Raw genomic sequence first — 10,673 nt, forward strand, 5'->3', positions numbered from 1 at the left:
AGCTAAAGTTAAAAAATAAAAAAGTAAAATTACAGAAAAAAAATAAACAAAGCTATCCAAAATAAAAAATTTAAACCAAAACTAATACCCCAATAAAATAAAAAATCCCCCAAAATAAAAACACCCCCTAATCTAATACTAAACTACCAATAGCCCTTAAAAGGGCCTTTTGTAGGGTATTGCCCTCAGTTAAACAGCTCTTTTACCTCTAAAAAATACTAAGTACCCCTAACAGTAAAAAAAAACCCACCCACCAAACCCCCCAAAATAAAAAAAAACCTAGCACTAAAAAAAACTAAACTACCCATTGCCCCTAAAAGGGGCATTTGTATGGGCAGTGCAATCAGTTCTTTTTCAAGCCCAAAAAAACCCTAATCTAAAAAAAAAAAACACCCCACAAATTAAAATAAAAAAGCCTAAACCTAAGCCCCAAATAGGTACTCACTGTTCCTGAAGTCTGGCGGAGAAGGTCTTCTTCCAGACGGATCCATCATCTTCTATCTTCATCCGGAGTGAAGGTGGCGCTGAGCGGAGGTGCGGAGCTGTGTTCCTGATGCCTGGAACCTCAGCTCCGCACCTCCGCTCACCGCCACCTTCACTCCGGATGAAGATAGAAGATGATGGATCCGTCTGGAAGACCTTCTCCGCCAGACTTCAGGAACAGTGAGTACCTATTTGGGGCTTAGGTTTAGGCTTTTTTATTTTAATTTTTGGGGGCTTTTTTATTTTCATAGGGATTAGGTTTAGATGTTTTTTTATTTTTGTTTATTTTTTTCTGTAATGTTTTTTATTTTTTGTAATTTAATGTTAGGTTTTTTTTTTTTTTGTAATTTAGTAGTAATTGGGGTTAATTGCAGGGATGTTAGGTTAGGGGGATTAGTAATTAAATTAGTTATTTGCGTTGTGAGGGGGGTTGGCGGTATGGGGGTTAATATATTAATTAGGGTTATTGTGATGGGGGTTTAGGGGTTAATTAGGGTTATTGTGATGTGGGTGTTTGGAGGTTTAGGGGTTAATAGGTTAATTAGGTTTCTTGCAATGTGGGTGGTTGGCGGTTAAGGGGTTAATATGTTAATTATGTTATTTGCGGATTAAGGGTTAGGTATTTGTTAATACTTCGTGCGGGGGGTTAGTTTTTTTTTGTTATAATTCGTTCGGGCGGGCACATGTTTTTATTTCTTGTGGGCGGTTACATGTTTTTTAGTTATTTTGTGTGGGCCGATGCATGGTTTTTGTTTTTTTTGTTTGTTGTTTTTTTTTAAGGCTTCGGGTTTGCCTACACTGCATCCAGATGGATTCCGAAAGTGGCAGGGTGGTGAAAGAACATTCCTTTGAGGATGCGTGCGCAACTGGCGACGGACACTTTACAAGCAGCACAATACATGTTCCTCCCTGCAGCATGTGTAACTTATAAGTGTCTAGGAAAACAGGGCCTAGGTGGCAACCATATTTGCCATTGGTTTTTGGTAATTATAAGGCTGCTAATTGCAGCTGCGCACCACACTTCTATTATTCATGGCAGTTAAGGGATTAAGCAGGTAGCTTGTAAGGTTAATTTTATCTGTACTGTAGAGATTACCCTCCCACCCAAACAGCTCTCTTTCTCACCCCCCATTCTTCCCCACCATCTTAGCTATTGGCTGACAGTCTGCCAGTACAGTTTAGGTTTTTTTTTTTTCTGTAGTGTAACGATCCTCGTCAACCCACCCACCTCCCTGATTTCCTCAAAAAAAGCTCTCTAACTCTCCCCCTCACACTAATAGCAGCCATCTTTGGTACTGGCAGCTGCCTGCCAGTACCGAATTTATGGCTATATTTATTAATATTTTTTTATTTATATATTGTTTTTTTTTATTCTGTAGTGTGTGGTCCTCCCCCCTCCCGATGACAGTTAACTAGGGACTCCCAACCCTCATTCCCAGACTTTTCTGTAGTGTAGCTCCCCATCCCTCTATCTCCGTTCATTTTTTTTTTTTTTAACCTTTTGAAATTTCACTAGGGATTTTGCAGTGCTAGAGGATCATTTTAGATTACCTCACCCGAGCGAAGAGTTTTGAATATCTGGGCCTTGGGGGTTTCTTGGGCTTAGGGGGACTGAGAACAAGCGTGGTGATGTCACCAACATCTCCGGATTACTCAGACAATGCCAGAACCCTAGACCACCAGAGATGTCGGGTAAGTGCAGGTTGGGGCACAATTAGCTCCATTAGCGCCCCACCCCTCAAGCATGTATGATGAAACGTGGTTGTCATTCGCACTTAAAGGGTTAACAACATAAACAGTTATGCAATGCCCATTAATAAAAAATATAAAAAAAATATTTATCACAGACTTTTCAAATGCATTTGTGGCACAAGAACACTATACCTTACATGGAGGATAATTTGACAGTAGTATTACAATATTATAAATACTAATAGTTTTTCCAGCACCTTTTTATAGGAGCTTTGGACTTTTCCAAGTACTCAGTTAATATTTTATAAAATACAAAAATAGAAAATATTGTGTTTATTGACAATTTAAAAATACTGCTCTCACACTTTTAAATAATAAAATATAAAAGCAATTTTCTAATTTACTCCCATTATCAATTTTTCTTTCCTCTCTTGGTATCTATTTCAAAAAGCTGGAATGTAAGCTTAGGAGTCGACCCTTTTTTTGGTTCAGAATGCTGGGTAGCACTTGCTGATTGTTGGATAAATTTAGGTGCTGAACCAAAAATGGGCTGGCTCCTAAGCTTACATTCTTGATTTATCAAATAAAGATACCAAGAGAACAAAGACAAATTAATAATAGAAGTAAATTAGAAAGTTAATTATAATTGCATGCTTTATCTGAATCATGAAAGTTTAATTTTAACTAGACTATCCCTTTAAAGGCTATTCTGTCTAATATAGTGAACAGTCCTTCAGTCATGGAAGAAGGGCATACAAGCCTGGGCCTAAGACAGATGCTAGTTGTAGGAAACTCTATTATTAGGAAGGTTAATGCGGTAATTTGTCATCCAGATCCCTTAAATAGAACAGTTTGCTCTCTTCCAGGGGCTTGTGTTAGGCATATTATGGAGCCTATTGATAGACTGTTAGAGGGATCTGGGTCTGATCCTGCAGTCATGGTGCATATTGACTTCAGGGAGTTAGGTAGCAAGCTTAAAGCAAGGACCTCCAAGGTAATATTTTCTGAGATATTACTACTGCCATGTGCTAACCCAGTAAGGCAGAATGAGCTACGGTCAGTTAATTCCTGGTTAAAAACATGGTGTAAAAATTAGGGGTGTGACTTTTTAGAGCACTGGGCTGACTTTTCCGTTGGGTGCAATGTATACAGTAAGAATAGATAGCATCTGAATGACTTAGTTGCAGCTGTGTTGGGGAGAGGATGGTAGCACGCTTAGAGAATCTTTCAAACTAACAAAGGGTGGGGGGAGGTCAGTCCAAACATAATAGAACAGACAGATCAGTCTGTAAATATGACACACCTAGAATATCTCAAGGAAGGGATGACAAAAGGGTACACTTAGGAAATGTCACATTAGAAAGTTTGAAGGAAAGCGCAGCAGAAAGCACATGAAAATCATAATTTATGTAAGAACTTACCTCCACAAGCTGTTATGTATGGGATATACATTCCTACCAGGAAGAGGCAAAGTTTCCCAAACCTCAAAGCCTATAAATACCCCACCCACCTCACTCATACCTAAGTTTGTTTATCGTATAGCCAAGTGGTGAGGTATTTAAAGGGATACTGAACCCAATTTTTTTCTTTCATGATTCAGATAGAACATGCAATTTTAAGCAACTTTCTAATTTACTTCTATTATCAATTTTTCTTCGTTCTCTTGCTATCTGTATTTGAAAAAGAAGGCACCTAAGCTAAGGAGCCAGCAAATTTCTGGTTCAGAACCATGGACAGCACTTGTTTATTGGTGCTGTCCAATCAGCAAGGACAACCCAGGTTGTTCACCAAAAATGGGCCGGCATCAAAACTTGCATTCTTGCTTTTCAAATAAAATTACCAAGAGAATAAAGAAAATTTGATAATAGGAGTAAATTAGAACTTTGCTTAAAATTGCATGCAATATCTGAATCACAAAAGAAAAAAAATTGGGTGCAGTGTCCCTTTAAGGTGTAAAAAAGCCAAAAAAAGAGGAACAGGAAAAAAGATGTGCAATTAAACAAAAATAACCCACAGTAGGGTGGGGCCTCATGAACTATGAAAAAAATGTATTTATCAGACAAGTTTTTACATTATATTTTCTTTCATATAGTTGGCGAGAGTCCACAAGCTGTTACGTATGGGATTTAACACCCAAGATGTGGAAGTCCACGACTGACAAATAAAGGGAGGGATAAAATAAAAACAGCTTTTTTTGGCTGAGAAATTAAATTAAAAAAAAAGTCTTTAAAGACTAAAAAAAATAAAAAAAAAATATAGAAACCAGTATCAAATAGTGACAACTGCCTGAAGAACCTTTCTACCAAAAGCTGCTTCTGAAGAGTCAAAAACAACAAAATGATAAAATGTGGTAAAAGTATGCAAAGAAGACCAAGTGGCTGCCTTGGAAATTTGATCAACTGAAGCTTCATTCTTGAAAGCCCAAGATGTGGCAACTGATCTAGTATAATGAGCTGTAATTCTTTGAGGTGGAGACTGGCCCGCCTCCAAATAAGCTTTGTGAATCAGAAGTTTTAAACAAGAGGCTAAAAAAATAGCAGAAGCTTTCTGACTTTTCTTTCAACCAGAAAAAGAGAACAGACAGACTAGAAGTATTTCTAAAATCTTTAGTAGCATCAACATCACATTTCAACGCTCTAACAACATCCAAAGAATGTAAAGTCCTTTCAGTATCATTCTTAGGATTAGGACACAAGGAGGAAACAATTATTTCCCTATTAAAAATTTGAAAGAAGTTTGAAAAACTGCTTTATCTTGATGGAAAATCAAATAAAGAGACTCACAAGAGAGAGCAGACAATTCAAAAACTCTTCTAGCAGAAGAGATAACCAAAAGAAACACAACTTTCCAAGAAAGAAGTTTAAACGGAAAGTCTGAATCATGAAAGTTTATTTTTGACTAGATAGGGCTTGTCATTTTAAACAACTTTTCAATTCACTTTTATCATCAATTTTGCTTTGTACTCTTGGTATTCTTAGTTGAATGCATTTTGACAGGTTTTAACAACGAGAGGGTGTTTGTTCATGTGTGCCATATAGATAACATTGTTCTCACACACATGGAGTTACCTAGGAGTCAGCACTGATTGGCTAAAACACTAGTCTGTCAAAAGAACTGAAATAAGGGGGCAGTCTGCAGAGTCTTAGATACAAGGTAATCACAGAGGTAAAAAGTGTATCACTATAACTGTGTTGGTTATGCAAAACTAGGGAATGTGTAATAAAGGGATTATCTATCTTTTTAAACAATAAAAATGCTGATGTAGACTGTCCCTTTAACGTCCAAAGAATGCATAGGCTCAAAAAGGGGGAGCCTGTAAGATCTTTAACATCAGGTTAAGACTCCATGGAGGAGAAATAGATTTAATAACAGGTTTTATATGAGTTAAAGCTTGAACAAAGCAATGAATGTCTGGAAGATGAGCAGTTTTTTTGTGAAACATCATAGAAAGAGCAGATATTTGTCATTAAGGTACTGGCAGACAAACCTTTATCTAAACCATTCTGAAGAAAAGATGTCTAGGAATTCTAAAGGAATGCCAGGAATAATCATGATTGGAACACCAGGAAAATATAATTTATGCTTACCTGATAAATTCATTTCTCCTGTAGTGTAGTAAGTCCACGGGTCATCCATTACTTATGGGATTATAACTCCTCCCTAACAGGAAGTGCAAGAGGATCACCCAAACAGAGCTGCTATATAGCTCCTCCCCTCTACGTCATATCCAGTCATTCGACCGAAACCATACGAGAAAGGAGAAACTATAGGGTGCAGTGGTGACTGGAGTTTAATTAAAATTTAGACCTGCCGTAAAAACAGGGCGGGCCGTGGACTGACTACACTACAGGAGAAATGAATTTATCAGGTAAGCATAAATTATATTTTCTCCTGTTAAGTGTAGTCAGTCCACAGGTCATCCATTACTTATGGGATACCAATACCAAAGCTAAAAGTACACGGATGACAGGAGGGACAGGCAGGATCTTTACACGGAAGGAACCACTGCCTGTAGAACCTTTCTCCCAAAAACAGCCTCCGAAGAAGCAAAAGTGTCAAATTTGTAAAATTTTGAAAAAGTGTGAAGTGAAGACCAAGTTGCAGCCTTGCAAATCTGTTCAACAGAGGCCTCATTCTTAAAGGCCCAAGTGGAAGCCACAGCTCTAGTGGAATGAGCTGTAATCCTTTCAGGAGGCTGCTGTCCAGCAGTCTCATAGGCTAAACGTATTATGCTACGAAGCCAAAAAGAGAGAGAGGTAGCCGAAGCTTTTTGACCTCTCCTCTGTCCAGAATAAACGACAAACAGGGAAGAAGTTTGACGAAAATCTTTAGTTGCCTGCAAATAAAATTTCAGGGCACGGACGACGTCCAGATTGTGCAAAAGTCGTTCCTTCTTTGAAGAAGGGTTAGGGCACAATGATGGAACAACAATCTCTTGATTGATATTCTTGTTAGTGACTACCTTAGGTAAGAACCCAGGTTTAGTACGCAGAACTACCTTGTCTAAATGAAAAATCAGATAAGGAGAATCACAATGTAAGGCCGATAACTCAGAGACTCTTCGAGCCGAGGAAATAGCCATTAAAAACAGAACTTTCCAAGATAACAGCTTGATATCAATGGAATGAAGGGGTTCAAACGGAACACCTTGCAGAACGTTAAGAACTAAGTTTAAGCTCCACGGCAGAGCAACAGTCTTAAACACAGGCTTAATCCTAGCCAAAGCCTGACAAAAAGCCTGAACGTCTGGAACTTCTGCCAGACGTTTGTGTAAAAGGATAGACAGAGCTGAAATCTGTCCCTTTAACGAACTAGCAGATAAACCCTTTTCTAAACCTTCTTGTAGAAAAGACAATATCCTAGGAATCCTAACCTTACTCCATGAGTAACTCTTGGATTCGCACCAATATAAGTATTTACGCCATATTTTATGGTAAATTTTCCTGGTAACAGGTTTCCTAGCCTGTATTAAGGTATCAATCACTGACTCCGAGAATCCACGCTTTGATAGAATCAAGCGTTCAATCTCCATGCAGTCAGCCTCAGAGAAATTAGATTTGAATGTTTGAAAGGACCCTGAATCAGAAGGTCCTGTCTCAGAGGCAGAGACCATGGTGGACAGGACGACATGTCCACTAGATCTGCATACCAGGTCCTGCGTGGCCACGCAGGCGCTATTAGAATCACAGATGCTCTCTCCTGTTTGATCCTGGCAATCAATCGAGGAAGCATCGGGAAAGGTGGAAACACATAAGCCATGTTGAAGACCCAAGGTGCTGTCAGAGCATCTATCAGCACCGCTCCCGGGTCCCTGGACCTGGATCCGTAACAAGGAAGCTTGGCGTTCTGGCGAGACACCATGAGATCCAGATCTGGTTTGCTCCAATGATGAAGCAGTTGGGCAAACACCTCCGGATGAAGTTCCCACTCCCCCGGATGAAAGGTCTGGCGACTTAGAAAATCTGCCTCCCAGTTCTCCACGCCTGGGATGTGGATCGCTGATAGGTGGCAAAAGTGAGACTCTGCCCAGCGAATTATCTTTGAGACTTCCATCATCGCTAGGGAACTCCTTGTTCCTCCTTGATGGTTGATGTAAGCCACAGTCGTGATGTTGTCAGACTGAAACCTGATGAACCTCAGAGTTGCTAACTGAGGCCAAGCCAGAAGAGCATTGAAAATTGCTCTTAATTCCAGAATGTTTATTGGAAGGAGTCCATGATCCCTGAGCCTTCAGGGAATTCCAGACTGCGCCCCAACCTAGAAGGCTGGCGTCTGTTGTTACAATCGTCCAATCTGGCCTGCTGAAGGGCATCCCCTTGGACAGATGTGGCCGAGAAAGCCACCATAGAAGAGAATCTCTGGTCTCTTGATCCAGATTTAGCAGAGGGGACAAATCTGAGTAATCCCCATTCCACTGACTTAGCATGCACAATTGCAGCGGTCTGAGATGCAGGCACGCAAATGGTACTATGTCCATTGCCGCTACCATTAAGCCGATTACCTCCATGCACTGAGCCACTGACGGGTGTTGAATGGAATGAAGGACACGGCAAGCATTTAGGAGTTTTGATAACCTGTCCTCCGTCAGGTAAATTTTAATTTCTACAGAATCTATAAGAGTCCCTAGAAAGGGAACTCTTGTGAGTGGCAATAGAGAACTCTTTTCTACGTTCACCTTCCACCCATGCGACCTTAGAAAAGCCAGAACTAACTCTGTATGAGACTTGGCAGTTTGGAAACTTGACGCTTGTATCAGAATTTCATCTAGGTACGGAGCTACCGCTATGCCTCGCGGTCTTAGTACCGCCAGAAGAGAGCCCAGAACCTTTGTAAAGATTCTTGGAGCCGTAGCTAACCCGAAGGGAAGAGCTACAAATTGGTAATGCCTGTTTAGGAAGGCAAATTTTAGATACCGGTAATGATCCTTGTGAATCGGTATGTGAAGGTAGGCATCCTTTAAATCCACTGTGGTCATGTACTGACCCTCTTGGATCATGGGTAAGATGGTTCGAATAGTTTCCATTTTGAACGATGGAACTCTTAGGAATTTGTTTAGGATCTTTAAGTCCAAGATTGGTCTGAAGGTTCCCTCTTTTTTGGGAACCACAAACAGATTTGAATAGAATCCTTGCCCGGGTTCCGACCGCGGAACTGGGTGGATCACTCCCATTAGTAAGAGGTCTTGTACACAGCGTAGAAAAGCCTCTTTCTTTATCTGGTTTGCCGATAACCTTGAAAGATGAAATCTCCCTTGTGGAGGAGAAGCTTTGAAGTCCAGAAGATATCCCTGAGATATGATCTCCAACGCCCAGGGATCCTGGACATCTCTTGCCCAAGCCTGGGCGAAGAGAGAAAGTCTGCCCCCCACTAGATCCGTTTCCAGATCGGGGGCCCTCACTTCATGCTGTCTTAGGGGCAGCAGCAGGTTTTCTGGCCTGCTTGCCCTTGTTCCAGAACTGGTTAGGTTTCCAGCCCTGTCTGTAGCGAGCAACAGTTCCTTCCTGTCTTGGAGCGGAGGAAGTTGATGCTGCTCCTGCCTTGAAGTTACGAAAGGCACGAAAATTAGACTGTTTAGCCTTTGGTTTGGCCCTGTCTTGAGGCAGGGCATGGCCCTTACCTCCAGTAATGTCAGCGATAATTTCTTTCAAGCCGGGCCCGAATAATGTCTGCCCTTTGAAAGGAATATTAAGCAATTTAGATTTAGAAGTCACATCAGCTGACCAGGATTTAAGCCACAGCGCTCTGCGCGCTTGAATGGCGAATCCGGAGTTCTTAGCCGTAAGTTTGGTTAAGTGTACTACGGCATCAGAAATAAATGAATTAGCTAGCTTAAGGGCTTTAAGCTTGTTCATAATCTCATCCAATGGAGCTGTGCTAAGGGTCTCTTCCAGAGACTCAAACCAGAATGCCGCCGCAGCAGTGACAGGCGCGATGCATGCAAGGGGTTGTGATATAAAACCTTGCTGAACAAACATTTTCTTAAGGTAACCCTCTAACTTTTTATCCATTGGATCTGAAAAAGCACAGCTCTCCTCCACCGGGATAGTGGTGCGCTTAGCCAGAGTAGAAACTGCTCCCTCCACCTTAGGGACCGTCTGCCATAGGTCCCGTGTGGTGGCGTCTATTGGAAACATTTTTCTAAATATAGGAGGGGGTGAAAAGGGCACACCGGGTCTATCCCACTCCTTGTTAGCAATTTCTGTAAGCCTTTTAGGTATAGGAAAAACGTCAGTACACGCCGGTACCGCAAAATATTTATCCAGTCTACATACTTTCTCTGGAATTGCAACCGTGTTACAATCATTCAGAGCTGCTAATACCTCCCCTAGTAATACACGGAGGTTCTCAAGCTTAAATTTAAAATTTGAAATCTCTGAATCCAGTTTACTTGGATCAGATCCGTCACCCACAGAATGAAGCTCTCCGTCCTCATGTTCTGCAAATTGTGACGCAGTATCAGACATGGCTCTACTATTATCAGCGCACTCTGTTCTTACCCCAGAGTGATCGCGTTTACCTCTTAATTCTGGCAATTTAGATAGTACTTCAGTCATAACATTAGCCATGTCTTGCAAAGTGATTTGTATGGGCCGCCCTGATGTACTTGGCGCCACAATATCACGCACCTCCTGAGCGGGAGGCGAAGGTACTGACACGTGAGGAGAGTTAGTCGGCATAACTTCCCCCTCGTTGTCTGGTGATATTTTCTTAACATATAAAGTTTGACTTTTATTCAAAGTAACATCTATACATTGAGTGCACAAATTTCTATTGGGCTCCACATTGGCCTTTAAACATAGTGAACAAACAGATTCATTTGTGTCAGACATGTTTAAACAGACTAGCAAGCTTGGAAAAAACGTTTAAATAAATTTACAAGCTATATAAAAAACGCTACTGTGCCTTTAAGAAACATAAAAATGTGACACAGTTGAATTAACAATGAACCAAATATGTTAAAACAACCAAATTTTAACAGAAAATGTATAAAATTAGCA

Source organism: Bombina bombina, chromosome 3, assembly GCF_027579735.1.
Source record: "Bombina bombina isolate aBomBom1 chromosome 3, aBomBom1.pri, whole genome shotgun sequence".
NCBI classification, from domain to species: domain Eukaryota; kingdom Metazoa; phylum Chordata; class Amphibia; order Anura; family Bombinatoridae; genus Bombina; species Bombina bombina.